General features: G+C 47.2%; 1 pseudogene; it reads right to left on the bottom strand.

Annotated features, from left to right (window-relative positions):
* Positions 1–14811: 14811 nt before the first annotated feature.
* LOC149151836 (putative histone-arginine methyltransferase CARM1 pseudogene) lies at positions 14812–15135 on the bottom strand (annotated as a pseudogene).
* Positions 15136–15904: the final 769 nt, after the last annotated feature.

Raw genomic sequence — 15904 nt, 5'->3', positions numbered from 1 at the left:
GCATGGAAGACTGCTTTCAAGACAAGGCAAGGACTGTATGAATGGTTGGTTATGCCTTTTGGCTTAACTAATGCTCCTACTACATTTATGAGAGTTATGAATGATGTACTCAGACCATTTATTGATGATTTTGTAATTGTCTATTTAGATGACATTCTTGTTTTTAGTAAGACATGGGAAGACCATGTAAAGCATGCAAAGAATGTAAAGCAGACTTTAGATGTTTTAAAAAGAGAAAATCTCTCTGTAAAACTGTCAAAATGTGAATTTGGCAAAACATATTTAAATTATTTGGGTCATATTGTTGGGGGTGGTGAATTGAATATAGATCCCTCTAAGGTTGAAGTCATTGTGAATTGGCCTAAACCCAAATCTGCTACAGAGGTTAGGAGTTTCCTAGGGGCAACACAATACTAGAGAAAGTTTATTGGTAACTTTTCTTTGATTGCAGCTCCATTACATGCTTTAAAAGGATTGAAACGGGTCTTTAAGTGGGGAGGCAAACAACAGAAAGCCTTCGACACCTTAAAAGAGAAAATCAATACAGCACCAATACTAGCACTGCCAGATCTTCAACATCGATTTGAGATTGAGACAGATGCCAGTGACTATGCCATGGGAGCAGTGTTGATGCAACAACCCATATGCTATCATTCTGATACATTTACTTCTACAATAGTTAATTATCCCACATATGATAAAGAATTGTGTGCATTAGTACAAAGTGTGAAAAAGTGGAAACATTACCTAATGGGTAAAGAAACAATCATACATACAGATCATCAACCACTTCAATATTTGCACTCACAAACTAAATTGCAGCAATCAAGACATTATAGGTGGATGGGTTTTCTACAGCAATTTCATCTTGCCACCAGATATAAGAAGGGCATACACAATAAGGTTGCAGACATGTTATCAAGACCAATCATAAATGAATCTACTATAATTAAGCATAACTCAGTAATGCATGAAAGTTACATTGAACAATATGCTCAAGATGTAGATTTTAAAGATGTATATGCAACTTTAAGTCATGGAAAGCAAGTAGAAGAATTGGATTATTATGTAATGGAACAACTCTTATATCATTTTGGAAAGTTATGCATTCCACAAATTGAAAGAGTTAACATAATCCGAGAAGCACATACTTCTCTCATATTAGGTCATTTTGGTGTAAGTAAAACAGTTGCACAATTGCAAAGGTTCTGTTATTGGCCCAGAATGCATGAGACAGTTTCTAGATATATCAAAGGGTGTACTATATGTGCTACAAGCAAGCCCAATAATCAGAAATTAGGCTTGTAAACTCCACTTCCAATTCCTTCTCGTCCTTGGGAAAGTGTTTCCATGGATTTTTTTGGGGGATTGCCAAAATCTAGGAAAGGTCATGATTATTTGTATTTTGTTGTGGATAGGTTCAGTAAAATGTGTATTTTAATACCATGTCACAAGCAGGTTACAACTGAACTAACAACAAAGTTATTCTTTCAGAATGTATGGGTTCATTTTGGGTTACCCACTTCTATTGTATCTAATCGAGACTCTCGATTTGTTGGGAAGTTTTGGTCAAGCTTATGGGAGTTGATGGAAACCATGTTGAAGAAGAGCACAACATTTCATCCACAAACAGATGGTCTAAAAGAAGTGATCAATAAGACATTGATCCAGTTTCTCAAAGGCTATTGCAGCAAGCATCCCAAGTTTTGGGATGAGCATTTGTGTTATGTGCAACATGCTTACAATCGTGCTAAGCACTCTTCTACTCAGAGATCTCCTTTTGAGACTTGTTTTGGTTTTATACCAAAGTCTCCCTTGGATTTTGTCTTTGGTAAAGACATAGCAGTTGATGGACACAGTGATGTGGAAAAATAAACCAAGTTCATTGAACAAATCTAGGAAATTCACCAGGCAGTACAGGAACAACTAGAAATAAGTCAAGCCAAGTACAAGGCAAGACATGACAAGCGTCGAGTTGAGCATAGTTTTCAAGTTGGTGATCAAGTCTAGATGTACATCAGCAAAGATAGAATGCAAGGTGAAGGTAAGAAGCTAAAAGCAATAAGGTATGGACCTTTCAAGATACTTGATAAAATTGGTGAAAATGATTTTGGCCTTGATTTTCCAGCTTATATGCAGATCTATTCAGTCATTAATGCATAAAACTTGAGATTGTATGAACCTTCATTGATTGAAGATCCTAAAGAGAAAAGTCAGTATCCTTCTATTAGGGATTTGTTGCCTAAGTATCTGTTAGGCCCCTATACTACTAGTGTAACCCCTTATTGTTATTAGTACAACCCACTTATTATATTGATGTACCATGTAGTGCCCATATTGTTACTATTGTGCCACATAGAAGCCCACTATTGTTATTATTGTGCGCTTACATTATTATTGTTATGTCGGCTCTGATTATGTTATGACCCCTTAGACTCCTATATATAGAAAGGAGGTCTTTTCATTTGTATCATCAAAGAATTGCTCATTTGTGTAACGTAAAGGAGGTTTACCCCTCGAAGAGGCTGAATTCTAAGGCGTTGATCTCTCTTTTCTATCTTCTTGTGAGTTGGTTTCATAACATTTGGTATCAAAGCTTTGGATTCTAGGGTTTCGCTGCTCCAAACAGGTCATCGTGGCATTTTCGCTATAACTTTGTTTCTGTGACATTTTAGAAGCTAAAAAAAAACCCATTTGAGACAATATCACATTGAAGCTCAGATCCAAATTTCAGTTCTTTTCTTGCTATAGTTGCGGAGATATGATATGAGGAAGTTGGTATTTTTGCAGACTCCTGAATTACATTCCAAACAGGTGACCTGGGGAAAATCGTCATAACTTTCTCTCTGAGCATCGGGTTGAAGTTTCGTAAGAAGGTACAGAAAGAGGACGGACTATAGTTTCTTGTATATATTTTTCAGAGCCAAAGATTGAAACAGGGACACCTGTCATGTCGTACAAGTTTTCTCTACTGAACTAGTCTATAATCAGGTCACTGTGGGAGATTTGGCATAACTCATCCTTGGAGAATCCAATTTGGATTAGACTAGTGGCATTGGAAAGAGGATGTAGAGGGCTACTACAGATCACAATTTTAGAACTTAAAGATTCGAAAGTACAAAGTTACAGTCGTTTCAAGATCGAGCTCCTAAAATCAAGAAAAAGCAAGATGATGAAGTTTGATGGCAACGATCCGGTAAACTGGATACTTCAGATGGAGCAATATTTTGATCTACATGGTGTACCACTATTACAAAAGGTATGTATTGCATCTTCATATTTAGAACTGGATCAATTTTTATGGTATGAAGGGCTTTGTTCTCGTAAACAACTTGTTACGTGGTCAATTTTCATGGAGGAAATGATAGCACATTATGAGGATACAAAGAGAAACACCACAACAATTGGAAAGAGTAAAAGGGCTTTGTGACAGAGTGGAAAGAAAAATTATGGAAACCAGGAAGCATACCCCTCACAACTATAAAGATGGAAGTGTTGTTTCTCCCAGCCTTCCACAACCTACAAGGATTACACCACAACAATTGGAAGAAAAAAGAGAAAAAGGGCTTTGTTACAATTGTGATAGCAAATGCACTAAAGGTCATAAGTGTGCTGAGAAGAAATTATTTTACATAGAATATGAAGAGGAGGAAGAAAAGGATCAAGAAACATCAAAAGAAGAGGATATACGCCAGGACCCCACCCCAGAGAAAGAAGAAATGAATCAGACCATATCTTGTAAAGAACTGGCAAGAATTACCACTCCTCAAACTCTCAAGATAGAAGGACATATCAAGAAGACAAAGGTGCAAGAAGTGAAAGATCACATCGAGAAAGAAGAAATGAATCCAGCCATATCTTGTAATTCATTGGTCGAAATTACCACTCCTCAAACTATCAAGATAGAAGGACATATCAAGAAGAAAAATGTTCAAGAAGTGAAAGATCACATCGAGCATGAAGAAATGAATTCGACCAAATCTTGTAAAGGATTGGAAGAAATTACCACTCCTCAAACACTAGAGATAGAAGGACATATCAAGAAAAAAAACGTTCAAGCAGAGAAAGATCACATCAAGCATTAACGACAAGTTCTCCAACTTTTAAAGGATAATGCCACTTCGGCGCAAAATCAAACGAAACAACAGGTAGATCAACATCGTAGTGAAATTCTTTTTGATGTAGGTGATTAGGTATTTTTACTGCTACATCTCAAGCAATCTATTTATGAGAAGGAAATGTTGGCAATACTACGTGCACTTAAAAAATGGCGACCTTACCGAATGGGAAGACTCTTCGAGGATGAGGATGTGGAAGCATTGTTTTGTGCTATTTCTATTATCCAACCAGATTGGATAAACGAAGCAAGGGATGAATGGAAGAAGGACGAAGAAGTATGGCCACTTATAACAATGTAAACTTTGAAACGGGAACTGATACTGTTACCCGTTTCGTAGAGATAGCAAAAAAGTGACCTGATTTTGAAAAGGGGTGATGCAGAACGAACATGTTTTTTTTAGAGCATACTTTTTGGCACTTTAATTTTTTTATGTACATTACGTTTTAGAATCGTTTTAGAATGGTAGTGATTTTCATGCTGATTTAAAAAAGCGAGTATTCTGCATCACCCCCTTTTTTTAAAAGACCTGTGTTTTGGCTTTAAATTTTCTAATGTATAAAATGTAAATAATTATTTTGTAAATTTGATCATTTTTGAAGTAGCTGTTTTCTTCACATTTTCTTGTTTTTTTATTTTAATTTTAATTTTTTTTTTAGTGAGGTTTTATTATTTTGCATTTTTAAATTAGGAGGTTGATATTTAGAATTTTCGATATTCTACATATTTATACATAATTAATTTTTGAATCCACATGAAATAATTGTTTGTAAAGAACAATATTTTTTAACAATGGACATAAAAATAACCATTTTTAACATAAATATAACTAAAAAACTACATGTTTTGATAATTTTTGCTAGAATTGACATGTCAAAATCACAATTTTTATACGATAATTTTAACAAAAAACGATTAAATAATAGCTTTTTTTATGAATTTCATGTCAAAAAAATAATAATAATCATTTTTTTTTTCAAAAAATAATGATTAACTTAAAAATCAATATGAAAATCACATATTACAAATATTGAACGTATAACAACCCTAATTGAGTGTTTATTATTCTAATAAAATATCAAAGTCAAAACATTGCAAAGCTTGATTTACAAGCATAACTTAAATTTAATCAACAATGTCACGCAATCCAAACTCTTCGTCCTCTAGAGTTTCATCATTGTCTTTTTCTACAATATTTTCTGTTTCCTTTTACTCACTTTCCTCTTCTAATGGGTCTTTGATGTCTGTGAATCTCCCAATGTATGTCTTTCCAAACATTCCATGTAATGGTGGTTGAGGTTCCTTTGCCTTTTTTGCCACACGTGATTCACTAAAGTCCCCTTTATTCAACCCAATTTCTTGCATTGCATCTGGAAGAAATTGAAGAACATTAATTCTTTGTTGAATGAAATTGCACTGTACTTGATCTTTTTCAATTGCAATGCAATTTCTTCCTTTTTGAAGGCAACATGCTAGTATTGTACCTAATTATCAAGCACAAAAGAAATAATGAACTAAATTAGTACAATGACATATTAATTAAAAAATAACATATTGAAATTCAATTCCATATAATAAAACTTACCTGTGCCAGAAAATAAATCCAGAACCTAATCTCCTTCATCTCGCAAATGTCTATAAGATAGTTAATCAATAATTGTGGTTTTTAATAAATGTTAACTATCTCTCCTTTTGCTTTTGATTCCAGGTGGCTGGGTGATTCCCACCAGCCGAGCGGGCGATTGGTTCATTCCCAGAATCACCCAGCCACCAGCCCCTGCTGGTGGCTGGGTGATTCCGGGAATCAACCAGGCACCAGCCGCGTGCGTGGCTGGTGGCTGGTTGATTCCCGGAATCACCCAGCCACCAGCCGGTGGCCACCCGGCTGATGGCTAGGTGATTCTGGGAATAACCCATCCACCAGCCGGCCACTGGTTGATTCCGGGAATCAACCACCCACCAACCGCCCGCCCGGATGGTGGCTGGGTGATTCCGTAATTTCGGGAATCAACCAGCCACCAGTTGTCCGCCCGGCTGGTGGTTGGTTGATTCCCGGAATCACCCAGCCACCAGCGGGGCGGACAGCTGGTGGCTGGTTGATTCCAGAAATTAACCAGCCACCAGCTGTCCACCCAGATGGTGGCTGGGTGATTCCGGGAATCAACCAGCCACCAGCCGGGCGGCCAGCTGGTGGTTGGTTGATTCCCGGAATCAACTAGCCACCAGCCGCCTGGCTGGTGGCTGGGTAATTCCAGGAATCAACCAGCCACCAGCCTGGCGGCCGGCTAGTGGCTGGTTGATTCCGAGAATCAACCAGCGACCAGCCGCCCGCCCGGCTGGTAGCTGGGTGATTCCGTAAATCAACCAGCCACCAGCCGGGCGGCCAGCTGGTGGCTGGTTTATTCGGGAATCAACCAGCCAACACCACCAGCTAGCCACTCAACTGCTGGCTGGTTGAATCCCAAAATCAACCAGCCGCCAGCCGGCCACACCAACCACCACCCACCCGCCCGACTGGTGGCTAGGTGATTCCGGGAATCAACAAGCCACCAGTCGGGCGGCCGGCTAATGGCTGGTTGATTCTGGGAATCAACCAGCCACTAGTCAATCGCCCGGCTGGTGGCTGGGTGATTCAGGGAATCAACCAGCCACCAGTTGGGCGGCTGCCGCCCAACTGGTGGCTGGTTGATTCCCTGAATCAACAAGCCACCAGCTGGCCGCCTGGATGGTGGTTGGGTGATTCCCGGAATCACCCAGCCACTAGCCGGGTGGGGGAATCACCCAGCCACCAACCGGGCAACCGGTTGGTGGCTGGTTGATTCGGGGAATCAACCAGCCACCAGTCGGGCGGAGCCACCAACAGGGCGAGCAGCTGGTGGTTGGTTGATTCGGGGAATCAACCAGCCACCCACCCGGCCGGTGGCTAGATGATTGCGGGAATCACCCAGCCACCAGCAAACGGCTCGGCCGGTGGCTGGTTGATTCTGGGAATCACCCAGCTACCAGTCGGGCGGGCGGCTGGTGGCTGGTTGATTCCTGGTTGATTCCCGGAATCAACCAGCCACCAGCCGGGCGGCCAGCTGGTGGCTGGTTGATTCCCGGAATCAACCAGCAACCAGTCGCCCGCCCGGCTGGTTGATTCCCGGAATCAACCTACCACCAACCGGGTGGCCAGCTGGTGGCTGGTTGATTCCGGGAATCAACCAGCCACCAGCCGGGCGGGCGGCTGGTGGCTGGTTGATTCCGGGAATTAACCAGCCACCAGTCGGTCGCCCAGTTGGTGGTGGGTTGATTCCGGGAATCAACCAGCCACTAGCCGGTTGCCTGGCTGGTGGTAGGTTGATTCCGGGAATCAACCAGCCACCAGCCGGGTGGGCCGCTGGTGGCTGGTTGATTCCCGCCGCTGGTGGCTGGTTGATTCCCGAAATCATCCAGCCACCAGTCGCCCGTCCGACTGGTGGCTGGTTGATTCCCTAGAATCATCCAGCCACCAGCCGGGCGGGCGACTGGTGGCTGGTTGATTCTCGGAATCAACCAGCCACCAACCGGGCGGCCAATTGGTGGCTGGTTGATTCCCGGAATCAACTAGCAATCAACCAGGTAGCCGGTTGGTGGCTGGTTGATTCTCGGAATCAACCAGCCACCAGCTGGGCTGGGCAACCAGCTGGTGGCTGGTTGATTCCCGGAATCAAGGGAATCAACCAGCCACCCTCCCGGCTGGTGGCTGGTTGATTCCCGGAATCAACCAGTCACCAGCCGGGCGGCCAGCTGGTGGCTGGTTGATTCCCCCGCCCGGCTGGTGCCTAGATGATTCCGGGAATCAACCAGCCACCGGCCGCGCGGGAATCAATCAGCCACCGGCCGCGCGGGAATTAACCAGCCACCGGCCGCCCGCGCGGCCGGTGGCTGGTCGATTCCCGGAATCAACCAACCACCAGCCGGGCGGCCATCTTGTGGCTGGTTGATTCTGGGAATCAACCAACCATCAGCTGGCCGCCCGGCTAGTGGCAGGTTGATTCCGGGAATCAACCAGCCACCAGCCGGGCGGAGCCACAAGCCGGGCGGGCGGCTGGTGCCTGGTTGATTCCCGGAATCAACCAGCCACCAGCCGCCCGTCCAGCTGGTGGCTAGTTGATTCCGGGAATCGACCAGCCATCAGTTGCTCGCTCGGCTAGTCGCTGGTTGATTCCCGGAATCACCCAGCCACCAGTTGGGCGGGCGGCTGGTGGCTAGTTGATTCCCGGAATTAACCAGCCAGTAGCTACCCGCCCGACTGGGGACTGGGTGATTCCGGGAATCAACCACCCACCGGCCGGGCGGCGGCCGGTGGGTGGGTGGTTGATTCCCGGAATCAACCAGCCACCAGCCGCGGGAATCAACCAGCCACCAACCGGGCAGCGAGCCACTAGCTGGCCATCTGGCTTGTAGCTGGTTGATTCCTGGAATCAACCAGCCACCAGCCGGGCGGTCGACCGGTGGCTAGTTTATTCCGGGAATCAACCAGTCACCCGCCGCCCGCCCGACTGGTGGCTGGGTGATTCCGGGAATCAACCAATCACCGGCCGCTCGGCTGCCCGACCGGTGGCTGGTTGATTCCGGGAATCAACCAGCCAGCAGTCGGGCGGAGCCACCAGCCAGGCGCCCGGCTGGTGGCTAGTTGATTATGGGAATCAACCAGCCACCAGCCGCCCACCCGGCCGGTGGCTGGTTGATTCCGGGAATCACCCAGCCACCATTCAGGCGAGCAGCTGGTGGCTGGTTGATTCTTGGATGATTCCCGGAATCAACCAGGCACGAACCGGGCGGCTAGTTGGTGGCTGGTTGATTCCCGGAATCAACCAGCCACCAGCCGCCTCCCCGGCTGGTGGCTCTGCACGGCCGGTGGTTGGTTGATTCCGGGAATCAACCAGCCACCAACCGGTCTCTCGCCCGGTGGCTCGTTGATTCCGGGAATCAATTAGCCACCAGTCGGGCGGGCGGTTGGTCGCTGGTTGATTCCGGGAATCAACCAGCCACCAGCCGGAATCAACCAACCACCAGCCGGGCGGCCGGCTGGTGGCTGGTAGATTCCCGTAATCAACCAGCCACTAGCCGCCCGCCTGTCTGGTGGCTTGTTGATTCTCGGAATCAACCCTCCACCAGCCGCCCGCCCGGCTGGTGGCTGGTTGATTCCCGATTTCGGGAATCAACCAGCCACCGACCGCCCGCCTGACTAGTGGCTGGTTGATTCCCGGAATCATCCAGCCACCAGCCGAGCGGCCAGCTGATGGCTGGTTGATTCCCGGAATCAACCAGCCACCAACCGGGCGGCCAGTTGGTGGCTGGTTGATTCCAGAAATCAACCAGCCTCCAGCTGCCCACCCGGCTGGTGGCTGGTTGATTCCCTGAATCAACCTGTCACTACTCGGGCGGCCAGCTGGTCGCTGGTTGATTCCTGGAATCAACCAGCCACCAATCGGGCGACCGGTTGATGGCTGGTTGATTCCGGGAATTAACCAGCCCAGTTGGTGGCTAGTTGATTCCCGGAATCAACCAGCCATCAACCATGTGGCTGGTTGGTGGCTGGTGGCTGGTTGATTCCGGGAATCAATGAGCCATCAACTTGTCGTCCGGCTGGTGGCTGGTTGATTCCGGGAATCAACGAGCCACCAGTCGCCCGCTCGGTCGGTGGCTAGTTGATTCCGGGAATCACCCAGCCACCAGCTGCCCGCCCGGCTGGTGGCTGGTTGATTCCCGGAATCAACCAGGCACCAACCGGGCGGCCAGCTGGTGGCTGGTTGATTCCCCCGCCCGACTGGTGGCTGGATGATTTCGGGAATCAACCAGCCACCGGGCGGGCGGGCGGCTGGTGGCTGGTTGATTCCGGGAATCAACCAGCCACCAGCCGGGCGGCCATCTGGTGGCCGGTTGATTCCCGGAATCAACTAGCCACCAGCTGCCCGCCTGGTTGGTGGCTCTGCCCGGCTGGTCGCTCGTTGATTCTTGGAATCAACCAGCCACCAACCCGCCACCCGGTTAATGGCTGGTTGATTCCCGGAATCAACCAGCCACCAACCGGCCACCCGGTTGATGGCTGGTTGATTCCCGGAATCAACCAGCCACCAACCGGTCGCCCGGTTGGTGGCTGGTTGATTCCCGGAATCAACCAACCACCAGCTGGCCGCCCGGCTAGTGGCAGGTTGATTCCAGGAATCAACCAGCCACCAGCCGGGCGGAGCCACTAGCCGGGCGGGCGGCTGGTGCCTGGTTGATTCCCGGAATCAACCAGCCACCAGCCACTCGCCCGGCTAGTGGCTGGTTGATTCTGGGAATCAACCATTCACCGGCCAGCCACTGGTCGGCCGCCCTGCTGGTGGCTGGTTGATTCGCGACCGACCAGTGGCTGGTTGATTCCGGGAATCAACCAGCCACCAGTCGGGTGGCCGACCGGCGGCTGGTTGATTCCTAGAATCAACCAGCCACTAGCTGGCCGCCCAGCTGGTGGCTGGTTGACTCCGGGAATCAACCGGCCACCAGACGCCCGCCTGACTGATGGCTGGGTGCTTTCGGGAATCAACTAACCACCGGCCGGCCGCCCGGCTGGTGGTTGGTTGATTCCTGGAATCAACCAGCCACCAGTCGGCCGCCCGGCTGGTGGCTGGTTGATTCCGGGAATCAACCAGTCACCAGCTGGCCGCCCGGCTTGTGGCTGGTTGATTCCTGACTAGTGGCTCGTTGATCATCGAAATCACCCAGCCACCAGCCGGGCGGAGCCACCAACCAGGCGGGCGGCTGGTCACTGGTTGATTCCCGGAATCACCCAGCCGCAGGCGGCTGGTTGATTACGGGCGATTGGTGGCTGGGTAATTCCGAGAATCAACCAGCCACCAGCCAAACAACCACCCGCCCGGCTAGTGGCTGGGTGACTCCCGGAATCAACTAGCCACTAGTCACCCACCCGGCTAGTGGTTGAGTGATTCCGAGAATCAACCAGCCACCAGCCACCCACCTAGGTTGTAGCTGGGTGATTTTGGGATTCACCCAACCACCAGCCAGACGGGTTGCCGGGGTGGGGCGGCCCGGAATCTACCAGCGAGCGGACGGGCGGGCCACCGGGGTGGTGCCACCCTAGGCTACGCCACCCTAGCGGCCCGCCAGCTCGCCTGGCTGGTGGCTGGGTGATTCCGGGAATCACCCAACCACCAGTCCCCTGCCCGACTGGTGGCTGGGTGATTCCCAGAATCACCCAGCCACTAGCCGGGCAGAGGGAATCACCCAGCCACCAACCAGGTGGGCGGGCAGGCTGCCGAGGTGGCGCGGCCTGGGCTGGTGCCACCCCAGTGGCCTGCCCGCCTGCCTAGCTGGTGGCTGGGCGATTCCGTTAATCGCCCAGCCACCAGCTGGGCAGGCTGCTGGTGACTGGGTGATTGTAGCCACCTAGGTGATTCCCGAAATCACCCAGCCATGAGTCGAGCGGGCGCGGGCGGCTGGTGCCTGGGCGATTCCCGAAATCACCCAGCCACCAACCAGCCGGGCAGGCGGGGTGGCGCGAATCACCCAGCCACCAGTCGGGCGGGCCGCTGGGGTGGCCCGGCCTGGGCTGGCGCCACCCCGGTGGCCCGCCCGCCCGCCCAGCTAGTGGTTGGGCGATTCCAGGAATCACCCAACCACCAGCTGAGCGGGCAGGCAAGCCGCCGGGGTGGCACAGCTTGGGCTGGCGCCACGCCGATGGCCCGCCTGCCCGCCTGGCTGGTGGCTTGGCAATTCTGGGAATCACCCAGCCACTGGACGGGCGAGCCGCCTGGGTGGCGCGGCCTGGGCTGGCGCCACACCGACTGCCAGCCTACCTGCCTGGCTGGTGGCTGGGGGATTTCGTGAATCACCCAGTCATGAGCCGTGCCACCCCGACGGCCTGCCCGCCCGCCCTGCTAGTAGTTGGTCGATTCCCGGAATTGACCAGCCACCAACCGGGTGGGCAGGCTGGCTGCCGGGGTGGCGCGGTTGGGCTGGCGCCACCCCAACGGTCCGCTCGCCCACCCGGCTAATGGCTGGGCAATTCCTGGAATCCTTTTTCTTTTGTATCTAGCATGTTATGGTTGAAAACATGTTGAATTTATACTTAGGAAAGAAAAATGATATCCTACCAAAAATATTAATGTGTTTTTTTCCTCATAAACAACTTTGTTTGGCACATAAAAATTTGGTTTTACTAGCATTTTTTAAAAATTTTGATAATTGACCCTAAAAAAAAGTCATTGTTCCAGTATCATCACTTTTGTTTTTAAGCTATATTTTGCATGAAAATTTCGTGGTAAATTTCGTAGTCACTGCCATTTTTAAAACATGTTCAAAATTGACCCCTAAAAAATAAAATCATCGTTCCAGTATACACACTGTTCATTTTTAGCACTGTTTTTGATGTTTTTTTGGGGTTTTTTGGCCAGAGTTCCCGTTTTGAGTTTATAGTTTCCGTTTCAAAGTTTACATTGTTTTATTCAAAAGTTGCAAAAGATCCCAATTCAAACAATATTGCCAGAAATTGAAGAGGATGGAAAAATCATATTGGAACCTAGAGTACTCACAGAAACAAGAACCCGACAGCTACGAAATCGATCAATTTCAGAGTATCTCATCAAGTGGAAGAACTTACCCGTTGAAGATTCCACATGGGAGGACAAGAATTTTATACAGAAGCATCAAGAACTACTCAAGCATTGAGGACAACACTTTTTGAAGGAGAGGGGCATGTTAGGCCCCTATACTACTAGTGTAACCCCTTATTATTATTAGTACAAACCACTTATTATATTGATGTACCCATGTAGTTCCCATATTCTTACTATTCTGCCACATAGAAGCTCACTATTGTTATTATTGTCCCTATTAGCTTTGCTGAACAAGAAATCAAAAATGGATTCAAAATGCTCTCAAAGGCTGCAAAAATGCTTATAATCATGCCAAAGGATTCATTGATGTTGTCGAAATCCTCAAATTATGGCTAAAATCTTTCCACCGATTGAAAAAGTTGCAAGAGAAAAGCCCTTTGGTGGGTAGAAATACACTATCGGGAGGCGGAAATACCCAAAAACTATGTAAAAACCAAGATTGCAGGCTTAAGGATCCACTTCAATCTCAGTCGTTGGATCTGGCCGATCAACGGTCCAGATCACGTCGGCATATCGCAATCGGAGGAGGTGGGCAGTGGCAGCGACATGAGACTTCGCCGATGAGCGATCGCCGATATCGCATCGGCATATCACTATCGGCATTGTTAAAGGGGCGGGTGCAATCGCTGATAGGCCGGACCCGACAGCCATACAGCGCTGCATTTTATATTATATTGGGTCCGCGGCGGTATCGCTATCGGTCGGGGCTTCTAACATCAGTTATGTGCCGATGCAATGGGCCGGACCTGATGGATGTACAGAGCTCCATTCTATATTATTTCAAGTCCGCGCCCGGGCCATTTTTCATGGTTTTGTGGCAGTTTTGCATGTATTTGTCAAATGTTAAGAAACAAAGGATGGCCTGTTTAAACGTGCATTGCAAGCCAAAGGCGGACCCGATGGTAAATAAAACTATGCCTGATGTTATCACAAAATCATGTACTGATGGCTGCTATCAGTTAGACTCTATGTAACTATTTCAGACCAGACTCTTGATTAAGGATTAGCCTCCCTAGTCTGAGAGGGCTCTCTCAAAACAAACTATTGATTATGATTAACACTAAGAGGGCTAACTCTTGAAATGAAAACTTAATAAACATGCTGGTTGGACAGACAACATAAGATTTCTTCCATTGGGCTCATGGAGTCAAACACCATTTCAGTAAACCATAAAACTACTCATTCATGGAAGTCAGGGTATGTAATGTTTAAACACTCAAAACATTTCTCAAATGAACCTCAACTCATAAATACACATAGGAAATCTGAGCAGCTAGGTGAATTCAGAGTGATTGTGTATCTATAAAGCTGTAAAACATAAAGGATAAAACAAAGCCACATACATCTTGAGCATCTGAACAAAGTATGAATCCTGAGAAGAAAAAGTAGTCTTTTATATCACTGTAACAAGTCTTTACATAAGCCAATATAAACTCTGTTTCTTCAAAAACATCCAACCCCTATTACATCCAAGTCTGATCTATATATAGGAATACATTCTTAGCCACCTAGAGCTAGCTCGAAGGCTGCTATTAACTATTCCTATCTACTGTTTAACTAATTCATTAATTACATAAGTGCTGAACTGTAATTACAAAAGATCCTAATTAATTCAAAACTCAAATCTGTCCTCCTCGTAGCATGATGACTTTCTGATCCTTGACACCTGTATACTTTCTGTTTTGGCCGAGATATGTTGGAGGAGAATACACTGAACGAGCTGGCTTTGGATACTGGCTGCGTAGATGGCTCATTAATCAATTAAGATAAGTGTCTTGTTTTCACGGTCCTTGTCTCCCATCATTCTTCACTACTTAAAGAACATGTTCCCAGCTCTTTAATTCTTCAAAAACAACGCATATCACCATATTCCCCAATGAGCTGGAAGCCTTGTGGATTGAACAGGCAAAATTCCCGCTTGTATACCAAACTACCTGTCTGCGCTAAAAACACTACCTACAGCAGTTTCGTAGCGCGCTACGAAACTGCTGTGTAATTTCAAAACACAGTCTTCCAGATGAACTCAAGTGCCCGCAGATGCAGTAAAGTTCAGGGAATATCAATTTCATACCACTCTTCTTCCTTGACCTTTGTAAAGTCAATTGTGTGAGAGATAGGAGGGGCCACAAGCAATCTTGGGTCAAAAGCATCTACAACAGGCTGGGAGAAATAGCCCTGAAACGCAGAACCATGCAATGGTGTCAAGTCAACATCATAGTAATTTTGTTGTTGCCAAAACAGAGCCTTATTTGCAATTTCAACATATAGATACTCATCACTAAAAGGAGCCATATGTATCCTGCCCATAGTGGGAAACATTTTTCCAGTAGGACCAAGGAACCTGTCCCTCGCAATCACATATGTTTCTAGCATTCTTTCATTGAGTAATAATGTTCCCAAGGGCTCTGATATTAGAATATCTGCTTTCTCTGGCAACTCAACCTCTTCAATTTTTCCCCTTGATCACTGGTATATGCTGACCCAAAGATAATATACACGCACAAAATGCAGATCAATCTGACACTATGCACTTAATAACCAAGAATTCCACTGTAAATGCTTGCATATTTTCTCACCCAAGAAAATGAACTACATCAGTCCAAAACCTTACAGTTGAGCCACTTGAATTATTAACTTGATGAGAATCTGTAATATCAACATCTGCATTTTATCAACCCCGCACATATGGCATGAATAATGTGATAGAAGGATCAGGATCATCCTGCATGATTTCTGCAGCACGATGAAATTCCTCTTTGAGCACACGTATACTGTGCTTGTCAACAACACGGCCCAAATCATGAGAAATCTCGAAGGGGTCTTCTTTTAAATCAAAAATGCATCTTTTTAGTGTCTGCTTCCTCCAACAGATTCTGTTGTGTTCAAATGCACAGGTTTCCCTTTAACCTCTTTTTCAGAGGAGCTGCATAGGGGTTCATTATAGCTCTCAACCTCTTGCTCAACTTCCTTGGCAACTTGCCTGGCAACCTCCAAAGCATCACCCTCAACAAACTGGAGATCAATTTCTGTAGACCTTCTGGCATCCTCTTCTGATTTATTCTGTTCAACTTCAGGCCACCTCTTTGAAGCTCTATTTCCTTCATCAATTCCAGTTGAATTTTCCTCCATATTAATCCTTGAA

This window comes from Pinus tabuliformis, chromosome 9 (genome assembly GCF_031772625.1).
Source record: "Pinus tabuliformis cultivar Carrire ecotype Pingquan chromosome 9, CPIR1, whole genome shotgun sequence".
In the NCBI taxonomy this organism is placed as follows: Eukaryota; Viridiplantae; Streptophyta; class Pinopsida; order Pinales; family Pinaceae; genus Pinus; species Pinus tabuliformis.
Note: the sequence above shows the minus strand (reverse complement) of the source record. Positions and strands in the feature narration are given on the sequence as shown.